Source organism: Ornithorhynchus anatinus, chromosome 14, assembly GCF_004115215.2.
Source record: "Ornithorhynchus anatinus isolate Pmale09 chromosome 14, mOrnAna1.pri.v4, whole genome shotgun sequence".
NCBI classification, from domain to species: Eukaryota; Metazoa; Chordata; class Mammalia; order Monotremata; family Ornithorhynchidae; genus Ornithorhynchus; species Ornithorhynchus anatinus.
In genome coordinates this window covers 25283255-25304775 of record NC_041741.1, presented here as the reverse complement: position 1 = coordinate 25304775, position 21521 = coordinate 25283255, and the positions used below count along the sequence as shown (strand labels likewise).

The 21521-nt window shown below is 40.1% G+C and overlaps 1 protein-coding gene across 3 annotated transcripts in view; it reads right to left on the bottom strand.

Moving 5' to 3' along the window:
• Window positions 1-21521, bottom strand: part of SYT1 (synaptotagmin 1) — a 656933-nt gene that overhangs the window by 379440 nt on the left and 255972 nt on the right. For 2 of the 3 annotated variants that reach the window (XM_007666337.4, XM_007666335.3), the window contains exon 3: window positions 12684-12743. The exons of the other annotated variant lie outside the window; for it this stretch is intronic. The gene's annotated coding sequence lies outside the window, so the exon portion shown is untranslated. The remainder of the gene's footprint in view (window positions 1-12683; window positions 12744-21521) is intronic. 3 annotated transcript variants of the gene reach the window in all.

Below are 21521 nucleotides of genomic sequence, written 5' to 3'. Positions count from 1 at the left end.
GCAAAGAGTTAGGCTGCTTGGATATTTCTGGATGAGAATCAAAATGATCACTTTTTTATTAAGCATTTAGAATATACCAAACACCGGGCTAAGTTCTGGGTAGATATGAGATCACCAGATTGAACAAAATCCTCTTTTCACACAGGGCTCAGAATCTAAGTCGTAGAGAGAACAGGTATCTTAGTCTCATTTTACAGATGAGGAGACTAGGGCCCAGAGTGGTTGAGTGACTTGCCTAAGCTCACACAGAAGGCCACTCCCATAGCTGAGACTAGAACACAGGCCTACCAATCCTCCAACCTATGTTCTTTCCATGAGGTACCGTCTACCTTTGTTTCTTAAACACACATGACTACACTGTTTTGTTTTTCTTTTTTAAAAAAGAAAGCCAATATAGATCAAAGCATTCGCCCCTGCTTTTGCTATCTCATTCTCTAATTTCCTGTACTCACATTCTGTTATCTTATTTCTCCCGTTGCTTTCCCTTCCTGCCTCCTGCCTTTCTTCCTCAATTACATCTTTTCCCTTTCCTTCCTTGAGTGGATCCAGCTGTGCCTGTGGTACTGGAAGATGGGCAAAATATGAATGTTCAGAATGAAATATATTGTGCATTTTCATGTTCCCTCACATCTGGGTGGCCAACCAACAATCATAAACATACATAGATATCTTTAACTCCGTACTGTCATCTCTATTTCCAAATCATACCTTTTCACAGAATCTACAAGATCATTTGGAAACAGAGAGTAAGGAAAGGGATAAGGGAGAGTAAAGAGCAAGGATGGCCTGTGGCAGATCCTACAATTATGGGTAATACCAGTATATTAAAAAGCCCTTCAGAAAAGAGCACTGGTTTTGCCGGACAAATGTTATTATCCTTCAGTTTCAGGCAAGAATCTAGGACAGATATGTGTACAGTGTTAGGGAAAATGGAATTAATTGAGAGTAGCACATGCAAAAGAAAAACAAATTAAATACATAGGGCAAATGTTAAAGTCATGAAGTAAAATCATGTTCCCCAAATAATTAAGGCCAATTTTCATTCCATGGAACTGAATTACAAAGATCCATATCCGGACTAAAATATAATTTTACTTTAGATAATGAAATACAGTCATGAACATATATGCATTATACCTGTTAAAAACTACTTAGTTAATCTATCAATCACTGGTATTTATTGAGCAATTATTGTGTGCACAGCACTGAACTAAGCACCTGGGAGAATACGATATAGAATGGGGAAACGATACCTGCCCACAAGGAGCTTATAGTCTAGAGTGGGAGACAACATTAAAATAAATTACAGATAGAGAATATGGCAGAGTTTAAGGATGCTTGTTGTGCTGGATGGGGGTACAGTGGTTAGGGATGCAGGAGTAAGGGTTGCATGACATAGCTTTAGAGCACGAGCCTGAGGGTCATGAGGTACGGGTGGCTCCACCACATCTCTGTTTTGTGATCTTGGATAAGTCACTTAATTTCTCTGGGCCTGTTACCTCATCTGTAAAATGGGGATTGAGACTGTGAGCCCCATGTGAGACTGTGTCCAACCTGATTTGCTTGTATCTACCCCAGTGCTTAATATAGTGCCTGCCACATAGTAAGCACTTAACAAATGCCCTAATTATTAATTATTATTATTATATGAATAAGGAGGGTGTTCCAGGACAGGGGAAGCAATGTGACCAAGAGGCCAGTGGCAAGAAAGATGGGATCAAGGTACAAGGAGTAGATCGGTGTTAGAGGAGTAAAGTGTGAGGGTTAGATTGTAGTAGGAGATCAGTGAAATAAGATAGCAGAAGGAAAGCTGATTGAATGCTTTAAAACCAACAGTAAGGGGCTTCTGTTGAGGTAAATGAGTTGGATTTGGGATATCTAAGGCTATAGAAAAATGATCCAGGCAGCACCGAATCAATCAATCAATCAGTGGTATGTCGGCCCGCCACCTAAAACTCAACATGAGCAAGACTGAGCTCCTCATCTTCCCTCCCAAACCCGGTCCTCTCCCAGACTTCTCTATCACCGTGGATGGCACGACCATCCTTCCCGTCTCTCGGGCCCACAACCTCGGTGTCATCCTTGACTCGTCTCTCTCGTTCACCCCACACATCCTATCCGTTACTGAGACCTGCCGGTTTCACCTCTACAATATCGCCAAGATCCGCCCTTTCCTCTCCACCCAAACGGCTACCTTACTGCTACGGGCTCTCGTTATATCCCGGCTAGACTACTGTGTCAGCCTTCTCTCTGACCTCCCTTCCTCCTCTCTCGCCCCGCTCCGGTCTATTCTTCACTCCGCTGCCCGGCTCATCTTCCTGCAGAAACGATCTGGGCCTGTCACTCCCCTTCTTAAACACCTCCAGTGGTTGCCTATCAACCCCCGCTCCAAACAAAAACTCCTCACTCTAGGCTTCAAGGCTCTCCATCACCTTGCCCCTTCCTACCTCTCTTCCCTTCTCTCTTTCTACCGCCCACCCCGCACGCTCCGCTCCTCCGCCGCCCCACCTCCTCACCGTCCCTCGGTCTCGCCCATCCCGCCGTCGACCCCCGGGCCACGTCCTCCCACGGTCCTGGAACGCCCTCCCTCCTCACCTCCGCCAAACTGATTCTCTTTCCCTCTTCAAAACCCTACTTAAAACTCACCTCCTCCAAGAGGCCTTCCCAGACTGAGCTCCCCTTCTCCCTCTACTCCCTCTACCACCCCCCCTTCACCTCTCCGCAGCTAAACCCTCTTTTCCCCCTTTCCCTCTGCTCCTCCCCCTCTCCCTTCCCATCCCCTCGGCACTGTACTCGTCCGCTCAACTGTATATATTTTCATTCCCCTATTTATTTTGTTAATGAAATGTACATCGCCTTGATTCTATTTAGTTGCCATTGTTTTTACGAGATGTTCTTCCCCTCGACTCTATTTATTGCCATCATTCTCGTCTGTCCGTCTCCCTCGATTAGACTGTAAGCCCATCAAACGGGAGGGACTGTCTCTATCTGTTGCCGACTTGTTCATTCCAAGCGCTTAGTACAGTACTCTGCACATAGTAAGCGCTCAATAAATACTATTGAATGAATGGTATTTATTGGGCACGTACAATGTGGAGAGCACTGTACTAAGTGCTTGGGCCAGAACAATACAACAGAATTAGCAGACATGTTCCCCGCACACTACAAGCTTTCAGTCTAGAAAAGTACAGACTGGAGTGGGGAGAGACAGGAAGCAGGGAGGTCAGAGAGGAGGATGCTAATTGATTGTTGCAGTAGTCAAAACTAGATAAGATCAGGGCCTCGAGGGGTTAAGCTCCTTATAAACAGGAAACATGTCTACCACCTTTCTTGGATTGAACCCTCCCAAGCTCTGAATACAGTGCTCTGCTCACAGAAAGTGCTCAATAAATACCATTGATTGATCTATCAGTGTGGAAGCAGTTTGGGTGGAGAGGACAGGACAGCTTCTAGAGGTGCTGTGAACACGGCAGGTTGAATGAGTGGGTTAAGAGAGACGGGTTGAGGATAACGCCTAGGTTACAACCGGGTTGTGAGACAGGGAGAATGGAGGTATAGATGGATGATGGTGGGAAAGTCAGAGGTAGGAGAAGGTTTGGGTGGGAAGACGAGAAGTTCTGTCATGCTGTAGCACAGTTCTACATTTAACAATACTGTATTCAATACTTCTCACATATAAATGCCAATTGTAAGTTCCTTTGGCATAAAAATTCTCAGGCTCAATATTGAGAATTAATAAAAAAATCACAAATATTTTCTGCACTTATAAAATTTCAAAAGCCTAGAGCCAAAATACATTAAAGTTGAGGTGTATAAAGTCAACAGAGCTAAGTTTTTTTTTCCCAAGTTTTTGCTAGCAGGTGACTTTCTTGAATAACCTACAAACAGTAAAGGAATCAATGACATCTCTAAAAAGGAGACACAATGAAATGAGAGCAGCATAGGAAAAAAAAAAAAGAAACAAGCCCAAACCTTTATGTGGATGCATCACAGGATGACTGGGTGATTTTCAGATGGATAATAAACACTCACCACCCCGTGGCTAAAGGCTGGTCTAACTTCTTGCCCAGTGGGGATCCTTCTGTGCCATTCAAGATCAAATTGTACATGCAAGCTATTTGTAACAGAACACTGAAAAGCCAATGGAGGCAAACTCGGTATGTGGTTTCTGTTAAAAAACATCTGAAGCAATAGGGCACCAGTTCTATCTCCCAAACAAACAAGGTACTGAATAACAAAAGGCATAACACTACTAAGAAATTTGCCCACTACCGGAAATCTCAAGAACCATGGGCTTGAGAAAATTATCCAGAATATGATGGAAAATAATTATTTTAAATAGCACGAGGATCACACTCTCCCTGACCAAGCGTTATACCTGAATGCTAACAAAGCCTGCTTGCTTGAATTAGAGTTGTTCTTGTCCTGGTAACTCTTTCTTATCCAAATAGGGAAGCAGCATGGCTCAGTGGAAAGAGCCCGGGCTTGGGAGTCAGAGGTCATGGGTTCGAATCCTGGCTCTGCCACTTGTCAGCTGTGTGACTGTGGGCAAGTCACTTAACTTCTTTGTGCCTCACTTACCTCCTCTGTAAAATGGGGATGAAGACTGTGAGCCTCACGTGGGACAACCTGATTACGGACAACCTGATTCCCCTGTAACTACCCCAGCGCTTAGAACAGTGCTCTGCACATAATAAGCACTTAACAAACACCAACATTATTATCCAATGGCTGTTTATTCAGTTTGGGGTTTTCCAGAATCTCACACCTCTCTTCTTTTTCCTCTGGTTGACTGTTCTTTGACAGTATCAGTATTAATTTACAGGGAGAGGTAGTAGGATTGGAAAAGAGGCACAAAGCAACTCCAGTAACCCTGAATATTTGGGCATTCATCTTAATTATGCCTGGGTATTACTGTGGCTTGTAATTCAGTCAATCACTCAATCAACTGTAGTTACTAAGCACTTACTATGCACAGAGCACTGTGCTAAGCACTTGTGAGAGTACAACAGAGATGGTAGACAGATTCCCTGTCCACGAGGGAATTTATGGTTTGGAGGGGGGACAGACATTTAAATAAATTACAGATATTTCATAGGTGGTGTGGGGCTGAGGTTGGGCTGAATAAAGGGTACAAATCCAAGTTTAAGGGTGACACAGAAGGGGGAGGGAGTAGGAAAAATGAGGGCTTTAGCTGGGGAAGACTGCTTCGAAGAGATGTGATTTTAATAAGTCTTTGACGGTGGGGAAAATGATCATCTGTCAAATATCAAGGGAGTGGGACTTCCAGGCCCGAGGCAGGATACAGGTGAGGGGTCTCTCCCATGATAGTTGAGATCAAGGTACAGTGAGTAGGTTGGCTTTAGAGGAGCAAAGTGAGTGTTGATAGTGTGAAGATGAGGTATCTTTTTGTTGGTGTTTTGTTTTTTAAAGATAATTGTTAAGGGCTTATTATGTGCCAGGTACTGTACTAAGGGCTGGGGTATTTACAAGATAATCAGGATGGACACTATCCATGGACACTATCCATGATGCACATGGGACTCACAGTCTTAATCCTCATTTTACAGATGAGGTAACTGAGGCACAGAGAAGTAAAGTGACATTTCCAAGATCACACAGCAGACAAGCGGCAGCCAGAGTTAGAACACAGGTCTTTCTGACTCCCTGGCCTCTGCTCTATCTATTGGGCCACACTGCTTCGTGGTTGGGACAGATGAAGGTTGAGGTGTTGGCATGAATCTCTCCTTGAACTGAAGCTCCTTTAAAGCAAGTCTGCATTTGTAAGTCATCAGCTATGCCAGACTGAGGAATTATTTGGCTTTCTATACATCCAGCACTGTTCTAAGCACTGGAGAAGATACAAGTTAAATAGGTTGGACACAGTCCCTGTCCCACATGGAGCTCAGAGTCTAAGTGCTAAGCACTGCACTAATCAGGATGGACACAGTTCCTTTCCCACATGGGGTCAGCAACTCCTTCTGCAAGGGAGGATTTCAAAGGCAGAAATAGTTAGACCTTATCCACTGCAGCTCCTAATTGAACCGGGCCTGCTATGGATGCAGTCAGCAACCTTTAATGCTCAGCTCCTGGAGTGTCTATAAATTTTAGATCTACAGGGTCCAGGGATTTCTAACTGCATTCTTTGCAGGCTCAGATGCCTATGGAGACTTGCGCAGAGCAATCTGGTCAGTCCACCGGTGGGAACATCTTGTGGTGGTAATACATCCACCCTTGCCAAAGTTCTAGTGCAATTATCTGCCCACATGGGCACTCAAAATGTACTGTTAAACTGGCTGATTTACTAACTGAAGCCAGAGGTCAATTTTGGTGCCTCTGAGCACTCTGGAAGCCATTTGTTAAACGAGTCCATTGGGACTCCTAGGATGCATCAGTTGACATGGGCCTGGACATCGGGGGGGAAGTACAATAAGCTCTTAGTACTGTGCTTTGCACACAGTAAGCATTCAATAAATACGATTGAACGATTGAATGAGGGGGCCAGACCTTAGAATGGAAAGGTCTTAACATTCCAGCAGTTAATTATTGTTGGGAAAGTATTTGTTGGTATTTGTAAAGCGCTTACTATGTCAGAGCACTGTTCTAAGCGCTGGGGTAGATATAGGGTAATCAGGTTGTCCCACATGAGGCTCACAATTAATCCCCATTTTTCAAATGAGGTAATTGAGGCACAGAGAACTTAAGTGACTTGCCCACAGTCACACAGTTGACAAGTGACAGAGCCGGAATTTGAACCCATGACCTCTGACTCCCAAGCCCTGGCTCCTTCCACTGAGCCACATGGAAAGTTGGAAGAGTTGGTCAGGGGTCGGACAAGAGCCCTAAGGATGTGCTTATTTTGTTCAGTTTTGCCTGCTACTGTTCCTAGTGTTTGTGATTTATCCTTTTAGATTGTGAGTCCCATGGAGAACATGGATTGCGTGGAATTACATGAGTTCCCACAGTGCTTCATATGCTATAAATCTTCAACAAATGCTACTACTGATTGACTGATGAATTGCTTCAGACAAATGAAAATATGCAGCAGCATATCCTAATGGATAGAGCATGGACCCGGTTGCCAGAAGGACCTGGGTTCTAATCCCAGCTCTGCCAACTTGTCTGCTGTGTGACCTTGACAAGTCACTTAACTTCTCTTCTCTTCTGTAAAAGGGGGATTAAGAAAGTGAGCCTTATGTGGGATGTGGTCTGTGTTCAAACTGATTTGCTTCTGTACCCACCCCAATGCTTAATACAATGCTTGGCAGAGAGTAATGCCTAACAAATACCACAATTACTGTTATTAATCCAAAGATGAGGATATTTCATGTAATATGATGAATATTAATAACAATGAAAGTCCCCAAATTCATTCTAAAGTGATAATAATTATCTTGAAATCAAAGTAACTAGGACACAAGACTGTAAACTCATTGTAGGCAGGGAACATGTTTATGAATTCTGTTGTATTGTACTCCCTCAAGCACTTAGTACAGTGCTCTGTAGAAGGTAAAGTGTTCAATAAATACTATTGATGGTGACGATTATAACCTGTTACCCTGTTTCAATTAATTGTGTGATGGTTATAGTTTCATTACAGCTTATTTATTTAGAATTTGCTTTTGGAAAATACTTATATTTTAAATATAGTGATAAATTGTGGTTATAAAGCATGGTTCAGGATGCTTCCATTCTATTATTAAGTCTCCAGACCTAATCCTGAGTTCCATCTCTAAAACCCCGCCCTGTCAGAGATGGAAGGGGTGTGACAACTTTGACAACAACAAAAAACATCAATTAATCAATAGTATTTACAGAGGGCTTACTTCTTGATGCCAAATGATATGAATAGCCATTGGAGGATCTGGAGAAGTGGTAAGATGTGTCTCTTGCTTTCTATCTCTCATTCCATTTTCATTTATCTCTTCATCGGAGTCTGGTTTTCTGTCTCTCCAAGTCACCCCTGCCTGAGTGTCCTCTTGCCTGACTTCCTCCCATCCCTACAACTTTTTGTCCATAACCCCTGACCCCTGGAATTCTGCAATCTGCCCCACACTGACCATCCACAATAATGGTCAATATAAGCATGAGGGAAAAGAATCCCTGAAAAAAAATATCATAAAACTTAGGGCTCCAATTTGAGACCACAAAATAATGAACTCCTTATAATTGTAGCCTGGAGCATGTAATTCAGGCATTTTTTGTTACTGCATAGCATAGTCTATGTAGAGATGAAACTTGTCAAAGCCTCAGAGAAGGGAGCAGCAGTTATACCCACAGACTAGGTATAGAAAAATAAAAGAAATGAGGAATTTTAATATTTACCAGAAATATGAGTGCACACTTTTCTTTGTGTAATTCAATTTGTGGATGATTTTTTTCCCCAGACTCTAAATGCAGCCCACAAAATCTCTGTACATCTTGATCAAAGAACTGAATGACTGACCCCTGCCTGAACCTTAGCTTTGAAGTAAAATTATAATTGACTTGTTTGCATTTTTTCCAGTGTAAAAAAAAACCCTATCCTTTGTCAGGTTAAACTTCAAATAGAAATTGCAACAACTCATCCATATTTCATGCTTTTTATAATCCCTCCACAAGCCAATAGAAACAGGCAAATCTTGTTTTTCACCGAATTATCTACTTTGCTCACCTTCAATGAAACTTCATACCTTGGCGTTACCTTCCGCTAAACCTGAAGTCAGGCATGTCTTTAAGCCAGAGGTGACTAACTCAACTCTTCTGGGGACCACATGTTAAAGAAAGTGTCATAGATATTTCTTAAAATAGACAGGAAAAAGAGTCTCTCCCTGTGGCCCATACCAATCTGCTACCATTTCAGGGAATCAATGTTTGAGATTCACTTCCTGGCCTACCTTGTAACCAGGAGATGATCTGTCATTGTTCTTGTGTGGACTTGATTAGTCTCCATCAATTAAAAAAAAAAAAAGTTCTCTCACACCATTGAACCACTCTCGAGGTGAGCTCCCTTCTGAGCCATTGTAAGTATAAAAGGAACTCCATTCCGGAGTTGGGGAAATAGGACACTGCCAGAAGCGTCTTAACTAGTTTTTAATCTTCTCTTTCTGTGCATATATCATTCACAGAAAGAAGAGGAGATTCAGTCTTGAGAGCGGTACTACTTAATTGGAAGAAACATTCGCTAACATTCTAAAACAATAAAATAAAAATGAGTGGGTCTCATTTATATGAGAAATGGGGTCCAAGTTTTACATGTTGCTACTCTAAGGCAGTATGGTTCAATCTCAGGCCCAAGGATAGTGTCCTACATTTATTCATACATTTATTTGCAAGAGAAATCCATTGTTTTATAAAAGATAGGGAAAAAAAAAATCATAGGAATAAAAAAAAACTTTTGACTGAACATCTATAATAATGTCCAAGTATTTATTTGAGTTGAGGTGAACAAAAACAGAGGAATATAATCCATTCATTTAATTTTATTTACTGAGCCTGATGTCCACATCTCTGAGGTGCATAGATGCTATGGGTTCTATAGGAATACCCTTTCCTCAATATATTTTGCCTTGGTCCTTGTGGGAATGAGTTTTTTTCATTCCCATGTTGATATTTTGTAGGTGGCAAGTTACTTGAGGGCAGATCCCATGGCAATCAAATCAGGAGCATTTGTTGAGTGCTTACTGTGTGTGAGCACTGTACTAAGTACTTGAGAGAGTAAAATAGAATGACTAGATGATTTACATCATCCCTGCCCTCAAGGGGCTTAGAGCCTGGAAACTACAATCAGTAGGCATTCAAAAAATGCTCTGAAGATGGTGGTGATGATGATGCTAAAGCTCTTCTTTAGGATGGAGATAGTAATTAGGAGAATCATTAGGGAGGTTCCTGGGTGTTTCTACAGTAGCAGAGACTGTTAAGAGGAGAGAATAGAGGCCAGGTCATGAAGGAGAAAAGGAGACAGCACAATGGGAGAAAGAGGGGTAAAAGAGGAACCAAAAAGATGTAGGGGACAAGGAGATGGGAACAAGGACATTTGAGGAGAAAATATCAACAGAAATTCTAAGAGCACAAGAAATGCCATGATAGGATACTTTCAGAGGTGCAATTTCCAGTTGTCCTCCAATGACTTATGTCTATATATTTTAATATCCTTAACTTTTTTCCCTAGATTGTAACCTTGCCTCCAGCCACCCAAAATGTCACCAATAAATTCACTTTCTTGAACCTTTCTTGATATTTTTTGACATTTTTGACCTGTCCAGCTTCCCAGGATAATCAATTTGACATACTTCTACCCACTGGGTGAAGTTTCCTTTTGTCTGCTTTGAACCTACCACCCTCAAGATCACAAAGTGCTCCTTTGTCCTGTTCTTTCAGGATTTGGTGAACCACGTCGTAATTTCGTCCTAGCCATATCCTTCATGATTTTTCAACTTTTCTCTTCTCTCAACCTCTGTTCTTTCCAGACTGAGGAGCTTTAATCTTTCCAGTCTATTCTCATGTGGGAACTGTTCAATCCCCTGATCATTTTGGGTAAGACAGGTTCAATTTTCTGACTTGCCAGATTGGGTCCAGACACAGTCTGTTCTTCCCTGACAGACTGTCTGGACACGGTGTCTGAGTGACTATTTAAATTTCAGTGATCAAACCATCAATGGCCTATTTATAGATGATTTGATTTTAGACGTTTCATTGCCAATAACTTGCTGCAGAGCCAGTGCTGAGCAGTGTTCATCCCCATTGCCATAAAGAACAGCTCTATTAGTAGTTCATGCAAAGAATAGAATGATGAAAGTCTTTCAATCTAGTTTATGTAGTCATACCAGAATAACCAGCACAATACTCTGATGATTTTTTGCCCCCAAAGAAATTCTTGAGGACTGAAAAGGTATCACTGACTTTTTAAGCGTATAATTGACCACTTTAACTTAGATATGATTGTTTAATATAGTACATGAAATGCTCATATATTAATGAAATCGTTGAAAGGAAAAGAAAGTAGGAGGCTTGAAACACGTATTCTTTGTGGACCTTGACAGACAGCCTTTGACAACTAAGTGAAGAGAGTTTTGAGTGTTAGGCAAACTGGACTTGATCTCACAGAGAGTGGAGGAAAGGCTGTCTGCTTATCTCTGCTCCTGTTAAATTAAAATGTATATAGAACAAATGGCCAAGGGTATAATAAAACTGTGGCAGTTTGCATTTTATAATAAGTTGCAGTTTTAAATGCTTCTGACCTAAAGAAATTTCAGTGTAAACCCAAATTTAAACAGATTCTGGAAAATAAACAAAAACATAATCACATTATAGCAATTGCCTAGTGGACAGAGCACAGGGATGGGAATCAGAAGGTCATGGGTTCTAATCCCAGCTATGCCACTTGTCTAATGAGTGATCTTGGGCAAGCCACTTAACTTCTCTGTACCTCAGTTCCCTCACCTGTAAAATGAGAATTAAGACTGGAAGCCTTATGTGGGACAGGGTCTGTGTCTAACCCAGTTGTTTTCTATCTACCCCAATGCTTAGAACAATGCCTGGCACATAGTAAGTGCTTAAGAAATACCATTTTTATTATCCCCTATTCTAGACTGTATGCTCACCGTGGGCAGAGAATGTGTCTGTTTATTGTTGTATTGTATTCTCTCAAGTGCTCAGTACAGTGCTCTGCACACATTAAGTGCTCACTAAATACAATTAAATGAATGAATTATACTCCTTCTGTTTTTGTTCACTTCAACTTAAGTAAATACTTGGATATTATTAATAGATGTTCAGTCAAACATTTTTTATTACTATGATTTTTTTCCTATGACTTTTATAAAAGAGTTGATTTCTCTTGCAAATAAATGTATGATGCAAATTCACAATGTCCACATATGGAAAATGATATACTATCAGCTACTCTATGGATTACGACTTCCCATTATCTCAATTACTATGCCAGGGATTGGAAAAAAATGTGGACCTGCCTTCAACCAAATGTCCTTTATAATTCCACCATACTATATTAATTATACTTCTTTCTATCTGGTAAATTGTATTAGATCACTATTATTTATTTTGAACATTTCAGCAAGAAATCCCTTAAAACATCAAATATTTTTTTTCTGCAGAATTTACATCCTGAAGTCCCCAGTGTGTCTTAATATCTTGATTCATATAAAAGACTAAAATGAAATATTAATCATTATGAAAGACCTGCTTGTTTTTATCTTATAAGTGACTCTGTAGGCTCTTTGTGTTGGTCAGTTAATGACTATAAACTGATAAACAGCAACAAGCATATAAATTTCCTAGTAAGTTAATTGAATACTGTTAACCTCAACAGCTAATCATTTCAACTAGAGTAAAGCCCTAAACCTGACCAAGTTTGACTTTATTTTTATTTTTTCTGAAATTCTAGTAATCATATACAATGAATTTATGGTAAAAATACTCAAAGACGTTAATAGCCAAATGTTGTATGTGAGTTGCCACAAAGATATATCATAAGGATTATCTTTTGCAAGACTAAGAGGATTACAAGGTAAATGATCCATGATGCACTTTAGAAAATGAAATTGAGTTTTAAGAAAAAACTTCAATTGCTTACTGCACAGATTTCTTATTCTAGCTAAAGAAAAGATAAAAAATGAAACTTTGCTGGGTGCAGCACATTGGTAAGTGTTTTGTTGACATTATCATTCATTCTAAGTACTTACTGTTCACTTTATAAATTCTGTGACTGCTGTACTCCTCTTCTCTATCAGAACTCCACTTTGCTATAAGAAATGCAAAATTTATGATTATTTGTTAGCTGAATAAAATACAGGATATCAGTTTAAGTTACAAATGTGATGGCTTTATTTTAGTAATGATTTGTTCCCTTTTAAACATCTACACAGTTATGGTTCAGGTATGAAACAATACAGTTTTATTGCCTTCTCTATTCACTACTGATTGATGCGGGAAATATCTAGTTGTATATTTGCTTGTGATTCTGAGTTAAATCTGGTCCTTTCTGTACCACAGTTTCTTGAGTGGAAAACAGGGGTAATGGTGATTCTACCTGGGAGTAAATAACACCAAATGAAGGATTCCACAAAATTTCCAAATATGGTTAACTGTGTGGAAAATATGTACTGGTTCACATTCGCTCCCCTGAACATAAGAAAAAAAATGCCTTCCTCTGCCAGGCCAATGATTCATCCAGTTTAAACATTCTGTCTCTGGCATTACAGTGCTCAGCACATAGTAAGCACTCAATAAATACCATCAATTGGTTGATGAATTGGCATAGACATAATAATAATAACAATAATTATGCTATTTGTTAAGTGCTATATACTAGGTGCCATATGCTTTATTAAGTGATGGGGTAGATTTTTCTATAGTATTTATTGAGCGCTTACTATGTGCAGAGAACTGTACTAAGCGCTTGGAATGAACAAGTCTAAGCAAATAGGGTTGGTCAAAGTCCCTGTTCAACGTGGGGCTCTTGGTCTCAATCCCCATTTTACAGATGAGGTAACTTGGGCACAGAGAAGTGAAGTGACTTGCCCAAGGTCGCACAGCAGAGAAATGGCAGAGCCAGCATTAGAACCCATGACCTTCTGACTCATAGGTCTCTGTTCTATCCACTAGGTTATGCTGCTTCTCATGAAAGACATGAAGAGATACCTAGAAGAATGGTTTAATTATTAAGGATGTACTCATCTCTCTCTTTCTCTCTCTCATAGCCCATTATGGATCTGCTATCCAAGAATTAACGAAACTCTTGAATATATCAATATTTTCTGCAGGTACATTTTCTGTAATCGATTCTATGTAAGCATTGTTTTAGACTATTTACTTTGATATTTTATTACTTTAATCACACACTTTACATTTTTCACTAGAGTTGGTAACATTTAAATATAAATACAAAGTGGGAAGTTGAAAGTCTCTTGACAAATAGGAAAACATTAGTTACTGCTCTTTGGGCAATACAAATCTATTTGGAGCTCATTCTCATTGACTTTGGATTCTGCAGGGTATTTTTCTCTAGAGGATGCCTCTGTTGAAAATCCTAAATAATTGGGTGCCTGAATTCACTGGTTGGATAATAGTGTGTAGCCAGTCTCCCTGAAAAATTGCTGAAACCTTGGGAATATTTCTAAAGAGCAGTTGTAGCTTCTGAAAATGACTTTTCAATTCATGGATTTGAAATGTGTAAAGCCAATCACAAAAATTCACCTAAGTGTAACATGCCACTCTTATAAGCGTATTTATGTGGAAGAAACATCAATATAGCAAATGAAACCTAAAACTAAGCCCTTGTTATAGTGCAAAAAAATTACAAATGAAATGGGTGTCCTCTATACATCCAATATGCTCAGATTCCATGTTGCTGCTGTGGTCTTCCTGCTACCTGGAACATTTCTCCTCTTTTTAAATTTTTTATGGTACTTATTAAGCACTTCTTTTGTGACAGGCATCTTACTAAGCACTGGAGTCGATACAACCTATTTGGGTCAGTCACAGTTCCTGTCCTACACTGGGCTAACATTCCCCATTTTAAAGATGAAGGAACTGAGGCACAGTGAAGTGAAGTGACTCTTCCAAGGTCACACAGCAGAAAAGTGGTGGAGCTAGAATTAGAACGCAGATCCTCTGACTCCCAGGCCCATGATCTTTCCACTAGGCCACGCTGCTTACTCGTTCAACTCTCAGGGACTCTGTGGCTATGATGGCTCTGTTCCTCTTTTCTGTTGAAGAGTCCCTGCTTGATGGCTTTTCCTCTTACATGAGCCTGAAGCTTATAGAGCAAAAGTATGTCCTACAGTGTGGAATACTTCACTAGAAAGTGAAGCAAAATTTGCTTTGTGCATAAAGGCTTCAGTATATTCCCAGACTATTATAAAAATATCCTGAAAGACAAGGGATTGCAGTGATCTGGCCTCTTTCCCCAGCAGTAGCCTCAGAGTGCTGCTGTTATCTAAAGTGGGCTTTGGGGTGGAAATGGTGAAGGAAGGGGAGAATTGCACTCATGCTCTTCCCCTTGCTTGCTCTGTGACCTTAACTTCTCTGTACCTCAGTTTCCTCAGTGTAAAATGGGGATTCAATACCTGTTCTTCCTCCTATGTAGAAGTGTGAGGTTCATGTGAGACAGGAAGTATGTCTCAACTGATTAACTTGATTCTACCCCAGCACTTAGAACAGTGCTTGCCACATAGTAAACACTTAACAAATATCATTTAAAAAAAAAAGAAAGGGAGCCAGTCAATTGAATGTGTGTAATTGTGGTATTTATTAAGCACTTACTCTGTGCTAGGCACTGTACTAAGTGCTGGGGTAGATACAAGGTAATCAGGTTGGACACAGACCCTGTGCCACATGGAGCTAACAGTCTTAATCCACATTTGGTAGATGAGGTAACTGAGGCACAGAGAAGTGAAGTGACTTGCCCAAGGAAATACAGCAGACAAGCAGCAGAGCTGGAATTAGAACCCAGGACCTTCTGACTCCCAGGCCCTTGTTCTATCTACTAGGGCATGCTGTTTCTATAATCAATCAATGGAATTACTATGTGCAGAGCACTGTACTAAGCACTTGGCGGAGTAAAATACAGTAGAATTGGAAGACCCAACTGCTGCCCGCAGTGAGATTCCAGTCTAGAGTGGAAGACAGACATGAAAATAAATTAGAGTTAGGAGAAATGGCAGAATATAATGGTAGACACATAAGAGCAGCCAGGGTGACTGGATCTCAGGCTTAGATCAGCTATGAGAAGCAGCGTGACTTAATGGAAAGAGCACGGGCTTGGGAGTCAGAGGTGTGGGTTCTAATCCCGGCTCCGCTACTTGTACGCTGTGTGACCTTGGGCAAGTCACTTAACTTCTCTGTGCCTCAGTTACATCATCTGTAAAAAAATGGGGATTAAAAAATGTGAGCTCCACATGGGACAATCTGATTACCCTGTATCTACCCCAGCGCTTAGAACAGTGCTCAGCACAGAGTAAGCACTTAACAAATACAATTACTATTATTATTAGCTATGCCCTCTTCACTGGTGAGCTAGTTACTGTGACCTCTACCAACTGCTTGACTAGAGTTTTCACCTTGGCCTATTGGAAATCTTGAAATACAATTCTGAAGATGAATTCATAAATTCTACCTACCTCTTCCCTCATATTAATTCATCATTCATATAAATTCCACATAAAATGTATTTTTAAATGATCTACAATATTACTTTACAGTTCTAGGACAGGCTATAACCCCAACAGGAGCAGATTAAAACACATTCTTTGAACTACACCTGAAAGAGCAGTCTTAGAGGAAAATAAAAATTTTCAATTTTATTTTAAAGCAGCGAATTGGGTCATATGCATTTGAATTGTTATCATTGACTAAGGGATTTGTTTTCAAAAGGAATGCCCTAAAGTAATTACATGCTTTTAAAGTCTAAAGATATTCTGCAAAAGTTTTATTTCTGTTCTGCATTGTTCTCTTTGCAAAACTATCATGAAAATCAATGGGCAAGTCTGTTCTATTGTGAGAAGCTATAACTATAATGTTAATATATGTATTGAACATTATGTGATCAATATCTTAAGCTGCTAATTTATGAATGCTCTTGTGAACACATAAAAGTTTTATTTTGCATTCTGGAGAAGAAAATGACAATAGCTCAGAGTTTTTTTGCCCCTCTGACATTTATTCACCTTTCGGGAGTCTATTTTGTTTCGGTCTGTCTGGCACAGACAGTTTCCTGGCAGTTTCTGTTACTTTATATATCTTGCTCACTGTCAGTGCATAACAATTACTTTTATTATGAATTGATTTAACTAGCTTTTATTTAATAAAAAAGTGTACATACTTGCAGACAACAAAGCAGATGGGACTTGCAAATCCTACTCTCAACCTTGGAACCGGATCTGATGCAGGATAACAGAAAATTACTCTGAGACTCGGGGATTAGTGTTGCCTCTGCAGTGGCTAAAATGGAAACCTTTGGTATTTAGAAAAGTCCAAGCTATAATTCTAGTTATGAAATAGCCATCTTAGGTTCTAGATGGTCTACTGATATTTCCATTTCTGTTTTTGTCTCAAATTAATTTTCAATTTAAGTCCTAGGCCTTTAAAAACAAGAGACATCCAAAACTTCAGGTTCTAAATACAAATTACTATTTTTAAAATTAGAAATATTGTATGCATTTCTAAATTGAAGGTTTCTTTCAAATATTTCAGTCCTATATGACTTTAGCCGAAAATAATGACTATAGTCAAGTCTTAACTAAGGTCAGCAATACCCAGCACACGTTGGGAATCTCTATATAATCACTATCTGAGGACAATCGATTAATCAGTGGTATTCACTGAGCACTTACTCTGTAAAGAGCACTGTGCTAAAAATTTAGAATTAAATAGAGTTGGTAGACATGATCCCTGCACTGAACGAGTTTACAATCTAATGGTGGGGGGTGGGTTGGGTGGGGGGAAGACCAGCACTAAAATAAAAAGTCAGGGGAAGCAATAGTTCAAAGATGCATAAACAAAGTTCTAATGGGAGTGGCAAATGGGTGCCTAGGTAATGCAGAAGTGGCAGTGGGGAGGGGTCAAGGGTGGAAAGGTCAATTCATTCAGACCTGATGGACTGTTAGAGCAACAGCACCTCAAACTCCAGTGTTGTAACAGAAATGCAATTTATGGATGAATTCAGAGTTGCTCCTTTTAGACACGTTCCTACTGAGGACAAACTGCACATGTTCCATACAGAGAAAGGGTTGATTTGCAATTTTCTCAGTAGTGCTAGGTTCAAACTTAAAAGCTTTCATAAATCTATCACCTTGAATTATTATTCTTAAAACAGTGAACCAGCAGGGGTTACTTCAAAAGCAGGCATTACTCAGGTCATTACTGACTGCATTTTGGCCTGCTAATCATAAAGGAAAACTATATTTTGAAAGTACGTGGGAAGCAGCATGGCCTAGGGAAATTAGCACAGGCCTGGAAGTCCGAGGACCTGGGTTCTGATCCTGACTGTGCTGCTTGCTTAATGTGTGACCTTGGGCAAATCATTTAACTTCTCTGTGCCTCCATTTCCTCATTTGCAAAATGGGGATTAGACCCTACTTCCTCCTACTTAGACTTGTAAGTCTCTCTGGTACTGGGACTGTGTCCTATCTGATTATCTTGTCTGTACCCCAGCTTACAGTATAATGCTTGGCACATAGTTAGTGCTTAATACATGCAATAATAATGCCAATGACAATAAATAATAATAATGTCATTATTGTAACCCCACATCCAGTCTGTGTCCAAATACTGTTAGTTCTTCCTCTACAACATTTTCAACAATTCACCTTATCCTCTCCATCCAAACAGCAGTCATGTTGGGCCAGGCACTTGGCATAGCCCAATCAATCATATTTACTGAGCACTTACTGTATGCAAAGCACTGTACTAAAAGCTTGGGAGAGTACATTATAACAGGGTTGGAAGACATGTTCTCTGCCTTACGGTCGAGAGGGGAAGATAGACATTAATATGAATATATAAATTATGGATATGCACATAAGTGCTGTGGGATTCAACCCCCAGTCCTCAATCCCTACTGCATCAGCACCCAATCTTTGTTTCTCTCAGACTAACCTATTCACTGGGTCTCATTCTGACCTCATCCACCGCTGAACTCTTGCTCTTCTCATTCATTCAATAGTATTTATTGAGCACTTACTATGTGCAGAAAACTGTTGCCTGAGATGCCCTCCCTTTTCATATTGGCAGATCATTTCTCTTCCCATCTTCAAAGCCTTTCTGAGATCACATCTCATCCAGGTGGCCTCTCCAAAATAATCTCACTTTGCATTCCCCATTAGCCACACTGGCAGTTCCGTGCCCTCTAAGCACTTAAGTTTCCCTAGCCCCCTTAACACATTTGTTCATGTCCTATATACTCTTCTACTTCCCCATATTTAATTTAAAGTATCTCTGTTCCCTACTAGATTGTAATTTCCTTAAATCTGGGGCTATTAATCAATCAAAGGTATTTATGGCGCACTTCCCGTGTATAGTGCACTGTATTAAGTGCTTGGGAAAAAAAAAGTACAACAGAGTGGGTAAATGTGATCCAAGCCCACAAGCAGCTTACATTTTACCTTCTAACTCTTTTACATTTTCCCAAGTGCTTAGTAAAATGCTTGTCGCACAGGTATTCAGTAAATGCTATTGATAGTAACAAAGATGATGTCTTCTTTAATGACAAGAGAAAAAAGTTAAGGATGATTTTATAATGATCTTCGATTATAGGAAGGGTGATTGAACCTAGAATAGAATCCAGTCTGATCTGAGCTGTCATTGCATCATTTGGAATTTGTGTGCAAATTCAAAAGTAGAAAGAACAGAAGGAATAATTTGGGGCCGTGACAATTGTTGAACAATGGAATGAATTATTGAGGGAAGTTGTAGAATCACTTTCTCTTGAGGATTTTTAAAACAGGGCAAGTCTGAAGGCAGAGTGATAGACAAGAATGACTTCTGTTCCCCCTTCACATCTGTGATTCTGTGATTCCTAATTCTGGCTGTCTAAAGCAATATTATATAACTCCAGGACATGCTTCATTGTGCTCCTGAAGTGTTTCATTGACAGGAGTATACAAAACAGCCTTTTCTCAATACATTTTAGGCAACTCTTTGAGAGTCTGCATAATTGAATTGCTTCTCCAAGAGGTCCGACTGAGGGCTATACCCATATTTCTGCCTTTATTCATTCATTCAGTTGTATTTATTAAGTGCTTACTGTTCACGGAGCACTGTACTAAGTGCTTGGGAAAGAAAGCACAATACAGCATTCGAGAGTGAAAAGCCCTACCCACAGTGTGTGTAATTTGGCCTTTATTCATTCAATCAATTATATTTATTAAGTGCTTACTGTATGTAAAACACTGTACTACGCGCTTGGGAAAGAAAGTACAGTACTGCAATAGAGATGGACAACCCCTGCCCACAATGAGCTCACTGTCTAGTGAGATGATTTTCCTTGGCCATTGAAATCTAAACGTGGCATAAAAATGATATTTTTTTAAACAATGACAGTGAAGATAGTTGAGGATCAATCAGTCGATCATTCAGTCATTTATTGAGCTCTTACTGTGTGAAGAGCACCATTCTAAGTGCTTGGGAGAGTACACTATAACAGTTGGTAGACTTGTTCCCTGCTCACAGAAGGCTTGCAGTCTAGAGGATACAGTTCTCACACCCAAAAGAAGATAGATTAGTCCCAAGATTTGAAAGATTATATTTTAGATTTCTATTTTGTCAGTTGACAAAAGTTATATCTGCCAAGTATATATCCTGTATGCCACTGGCAGCGTGAATGAAATCTAGGCTTTCACTGACTGACATCTATAGTCACCAACAGTTTACAGAATCAAGTATGTTACAATGAAAACATTGAACCATATCTAATACTCCGAACCAGGGAAATGAGGTTTTCATTTCGTTTCACTGCATACTGCTCACTGAGGGCCTATTTTTGGCAGAATACAGAGTATCTGGGAGAAAATAATAGCAGTAGAATTTATGATCCCTCCTTCAGGAAGTTTACAATCTAAAGGTGGAGGAAGGCATAAAATTAGGCAAAGATAGGAGGAAGAGAGAAAATGTGAAAATGGAGATGTGGCTAAGTGCTTAAATAGTAGAATCTGTAAATTTGATATATACAAAAGTGCTGTGGATGGCTGAGCTTATGCCTAAATGCTGATGTGGTAATGGGAAAATATGACCTACGAGTAAAAAACATTAATTAGTGAAAGTTTCCTGCATGAAGTGGGGCCTCAGGGGGGTTTTGAAGATTGGGAAAGCTCTTGGTTGGTATATTTAAAGCAGGGAGTTTCAGGTGGAAGGGTGGGAACATGAGATTGAAGGTGGGAGAGTCATGAATGAGACATGATGAGTAGGGTCGACTGTGAGAAACTAAGAGTGAAAGCTGGAGTGTAGTGAAGGGAGTTGATAAGTAGGAGGGGAGAGCTGATGGACTGCTTTAAAGCCAATAGCCAGGAATTTCCATTAGAAATTTTTTTTGAAAAGTGGAGGCTGATACTTTAGAAAAACAAGCCAGACGACAGGGTGCAAGATGGACTGGAGAGATGAGAAACTGGAGGCAGGGCTATCACTGAAGAGGATGAGAGAGTAATCTTTATCAAGATATCCCATATCCTGGACCTACATTGGATAAATCTGTGAGCCCAAATTATTTTATCATTTTTAACCTCACCAAATCTGAAGTACAACCACAGCTTCTAAATCACCACCTTATGCTCATCTTCCCATTCCATAAAACTGCTTTTTCTTTCCAACTACAGTGAGTGCTAAGCCTCTCCACTAAGCCTCTCCACTTATCCTAAGCCATTATTTCCACCCCAGTCATTGATGCACAAACCCACACTTTCAACACCACCCCTCCACTGAATTCAATTTCCTCATCCCCGTGTCCCCAAGCCCATACCACCAATTATGGCATTGTGGTACTTTTTCTTAAGTTTTTACCACATGCAGGGACTGCACTGAAAACTGGG